The sequence below is a fragment of the Montipora capricornis genome, chromosome 2 (assembly GCF_036669925.1).
Source record: "Montipora capricornis isolate CH-2021 chromosome 2, ASM3666992v2, whole genome shotgun sequence".
Classification (NCBI taxonomy): Eukaryota; Metazoa; Cnidaria; class Anthozoa; order Scleractinia; family Acroporidae; genus Montipora; species Montipora capricornis.
In genome coordinates this window covers 7,661,560-7,666,027 of record NC_090884.1, presented here as the reverse complement: position 1 = coordinate 7,666,027, position 4,468 = coordinate 7,661,560, and the positions used below count along the sequence as shown (strand labels likewise).

At 37.4% G+C, this 4,468-nt stretch overlaps 1 protein-coding gene across 4 annotated transcripts in view; it reads left to right on the top strand.

Moving 5' to 3' along the window:
* Positions 1-1,484: 1,484 nt before the first annotated feature.
* The window catches only part of LOC138038675 (tetratricopeptide repeat protein 28-like), a 31,778-nt gene continuing 28,794 nt past the window's right edge, over positions 1,485-4,468 (top strand). For 2 of the 4 annotated variants that reach the window (XM_068884667.1, XM_068884666.1), the window contains exons 1-4: positions 1,485-1,569; positions 1,705-1,871; positions 2,072-2,118; positions 4,360-4,415. The gene's annotated coding sequence lies outside the window, so the exon portion shown is untranslated. Of the gene's footprint in view, positions 1,570-1,704; positions 1,872-2,071; positions 2,119-4,359; positions 4,416-4,468 lie in introns of those variants that run through there. The other 2 variants (XM_068884668.1, XR_011130279.1) reach the window with 2 other exon arrangements.

Sequence of the window (4,468 nt, the reverse complement as noted above, 5' to 3'; positions counted from 1 at the left end):
AAAGATGTAACTAATTGGCAAGCATTCACTTCTGGCAACATTTTATTCCGCCAAAACTCCGAAAACCAGCGGTTTTAAGGCACAACGGACCGCTGTCTGTTATTTAGGTTTTTCATTTCGTTTGTAAATTGCTTTGTTGCCTTCTTTGAAAATTGGAGAACTCTGGCGTGCTTTCATTTATCTGGGAAGATTTCAATAGAGATTGAAAGGTTAACTATGGACGTTAAAAATTAAAGAAGGGGCAACTATTGTTGCAGCCTCCTTAAGGAGGCGGACCGATATATTGTCAAGCCCAATGGCTTTATTTGTTTAGATGGGCTTTTAACAATACTGACCACAGGATGTATTTTTGAGACTAAAAGTAGATTCGGTAGGCATAATATAGTCTGTGCATTTTATGGCTTTGTCTGAGATTTCTGAGGCTAAAGATAGTCCAATTTCTGCGAAATACGCATTATACGATTTCACTAACATCCTTAGGTGATTCAAAGATAAAACTATTTACCTCTATTTTGTTTGTTGTTGTGGATTTAAACTCATTACCCATCATAGTCTTAATTCCTTTTCAGGTATTCTTGATATTAGTAGAATTTTCTTTAAAGTACTTGTTGTAGTTCTCGACTCTTGCTGCTTTATACTATAATTAACCAGGTTTTTCTGGTGTTTATAGTTATTCCAGTAAGTATGATTTTGCGATCGTGATGACAGTTTCTTAAGCTTGTCTCTTTGAAACATAAGGCTTTTCAAATTTGGAGTGATCCATGGAGCAGAATTGGCCCTGACTCTCTTTTTGTTAAAGGAGCGTGACTATCGGCAAAGTGCATGAAAATTTGTTTCCATGTATCCCATGCTTTGTTTGAGGATGAAACAATGGGCTTTATTAAACCATGGAAATGCCCTCCGGGGGGGAAGGAGGGTAGCTAAAACTTACAGCTCTAACGTTTCGCAAACGCTCGCAAAATGAAACTAACACTCGGGATCAGTGAAATACGCATTAGTACAGTAACTCTATACATACCTCGGATAACATAATTTCCTACCACAGAGATAACGCCGGAATTTTAAACTACGATAAACAAAGTTTATCTAGCACCTTTCAGTTTCAAGGAAGTACCAGGTTGCAAGTGTAAGATCATTTCTAAAATTGGCTGGAGCTAGGTGTGTAATAAATTTATTTGTTTCAGTTGTGTGATCCAACTATCGGTTTCTTGTGTGATCAAAATATCAGCAAAGTGCAAGACAATTTGTTTCCATGTATCCCATGCTTTGTTTGGGTCACTTTCAGTTTCAACCAAGAACCAGGAAGCAAGTGTACGATCATTTCTAAAATTGGCTGGAGGTGTGTGATAAATTATTTGTTTCAGTTGTGTGATCGAACTATCGACAAAGTGCATGAAAATTTGTTTTCATGTATCCCATGCTTTGTTTGGGTCACTTTCAGTTTCAACCAAGAACCAGGAGGCAAGTGTAAGATCATTTCTAAACTTAGCTTGAGGTGTGTAATATATAATTTGTTTCTTGTGCGATCGAACTAGACTGCCATCCATTCTTTCCTGACACATCGAGAAAGTAAGTAAATGATGCATCTTCAATTGTTTCTGAACAGAGAAGGTTTTAGTTTTTTTTATCACAAAGCAAATGACGAGTAAGAATGTATTGAATATTTCAGCCATAACAAATCCGTAATGTCTACTTTCTTTAAAGCTAAGCAAGACCAGAGCCTCTTATGAACATCTGTATGCGTTCCCATGCATCACAACTTTGAAACTCGCAGAACGAAAACATTAGTTGTTTGGAGCAACTGATGAAACGGTCTTTTAATCTCGATCCGTGTAGAACTGCCTCACTGTTCAGTTGCGCACTTTGCTCAAGTACGTATGAAATGACTTCTCGTTCTTCTTACTCCATTTGTTACTTCTCTTCAGAACTTTACAGTTTTCATCTCCGGTTCTACTCTTTTAGCGTACTGGGCATAAATGTTTTGTGTTATGAAAGTTAAATGTTTTCGCACATGATAAGGTTTTACCGACAGATTCAATAATGGATAACCACATTTAAATCATGATTGCAGAGTCATTTCTTGTCGTCGAGGACCTCACATTGATGAGCATCGATTTGGTAAGTTGCTCACTGTTACTCATTTCGTAATAACGCGAACAAGTAATTTATGTGTGATAAACCAGTTTTGATTACTTTTTAGTAACTTCTTGTTGTTTTCTGTGTACTTTGGATCAAAGTTAAAAGCCGTTTCTTCTTCTTTTTGGTCAAATTTTTTTTTGTTTCTTTTTGTTTTTCAAGATTGACTTCCTCTAATGTAAAATTTTGCCGAATGTTGCCGTTGAACAACATTTGGGAGTAGAGAAATACTTTCCTTGGTTAATTTTAAATCTGAGATTAGCGTTAATCGCCTTTTGAACAACTGGACCCTGGAAGATTGTCTTGTTACCTCGCTTTAATTTCTCTTTCTGAGCAACTGTTAACCAATCAGGATCAAGTAATCATGCCTTCATGATAACCAAAAGTTCCTTCGTGTGTAAGAAAAACTATGCCCACTGCTTCAGCAAATCAGCATTAATTTTGCCCCGTATGTAAAAAACTTAGAAGTATGAACAAGTAATTTATACATAATCAACTAGTCCTGACTACGTTTTACGTGCTTTCTGTTTAGGCTTTTATAGATTGTGCTCATAATTTTTGGCATAATGTGAGGAAGCTAACATGATTTTTGCTGATTTTTAAAAAGTAGCACTGCTAGCATAATCGGTATGTATTGATGAGCCTGAGATCATTTTTACTCAATGTTTTAGCCGCATTCGCAGTTCACTAACGGAGGGAGGGCCTCCCTAGGAGGCTGGCCGGTCTGGCGAGAGATGACAGGAACCAGAAGTTGCTGTAGATGGTGTTGGTCCCAGTATCTCTCATTTGCAAGTTTGCAAAGCCTGCCGATAACGGGCTGCTTCAGTGTATTTATGTAATTACTGCACATAGGTGATAATTGAAAATGCCAGGCGCTGATTGGTTGCCCTTGAGGTGATTATTCAAGCAATAGACCACAAGTTTCTATGGTCTATAGGCTGATAAACCACGCGGGATGTTGGTAGAACACGAGAAGAATTCGTAAATCACGAGCCGCAGGCGAGTGATTAACGAATTCTTCGAGTGTTCTTCCAACATTCCAAGTGGTTTATAATGCCTATAAACCATAGAAACTTGTGGTCTATTGCTTTTATATAATAATTCAGAAGACGCGCGATTCTTCCATGAGTTTACTGGCACAATAAAACATAGCTGATTGACCAATTAGAGCGCGCGCATTGATTTGGTTATTATATAATACCAGAAACCCATAAGGGTTGAAACGTGTAACGCGCGTTCACAGCTTCCGAATATTCAGTGCTAAGTACCATATTTGGAAACCCCTCGCTCCAGTTGATTTCGCACGAGAACATTGATGGTATTGCGTCACGGTGTTCTTGCGAACTGATTGGTTGAATGTTTCTCTCTTGTTGTTCCAAATATGGTACTTAGCAAATTGAATATTCAGAAGCTTGTTTCCCAGCACAAAAGGGGCCGTTACACGTTTCAACCCTTATGGGTTTCTGATAATACGAGATAATCACCCAAATATTATTTTCAATATGGCCGCGAGCCGTGTTTTCGAAGTGACAAACGAAGAAATTAATTGTTTTTTAAAGAAAATGCATATTTTTCAAATACTGTAATCACCTATGTTATTAAACTAAAACAATTATTCACTTCAGGCTCAGAGAATAAAAACCTCGACTTCGTCTCGGTTTTTCTTCACCGATATTGACCTCGCCTAAGGCAGATAATTGTTAAATAAACGCTGATAAACTGTATGAGAATAACAGTGGCTATGTATCGGACATAAACACACACGCATAAGTGGGGGCGTGTAAGTGCCCATGGTCTATTATTAGGTAGTTGCGTCTTGCATCATTGTTAGAATATGTGCGTGACAAACATACTGTCCCAGACCAAAAGAGATATACGATTGCTAACATGAAGTGTTCCCATTAACAAAGAATATGATGCATTTTTTTTACTTAGTTCTTTTATTTTGCAAAAGGAATAATTTTAAGAAAAAGTGGCATCATTTGGAAAAACGAGCATAATTGGGGCAAAAAATGGGCACTTCTAGGAGGATAATATGCTACTTGTACTAGCACAATCTATAAAAGCCTATTCCTGTTGATTTTTCTATACTTTAAATCAAAACTAGACAATATATGTCGATATCACGTTTATTTTGCAATTTGGGTCATGGTCATTCAGTTGTAACTGACACACGCGGGCAAACAATTTACCAATATTGCTTATCCGTTAATTCATTTGTAGCTGGATTCCTTTTTGCTGCGCTTAACCCGTTCCAACAAGGACCAAGGACATGCAAGGTAATGATACACTCCTAATTAATAGACCATTTTACAGTTGTAGCTAAGTTACC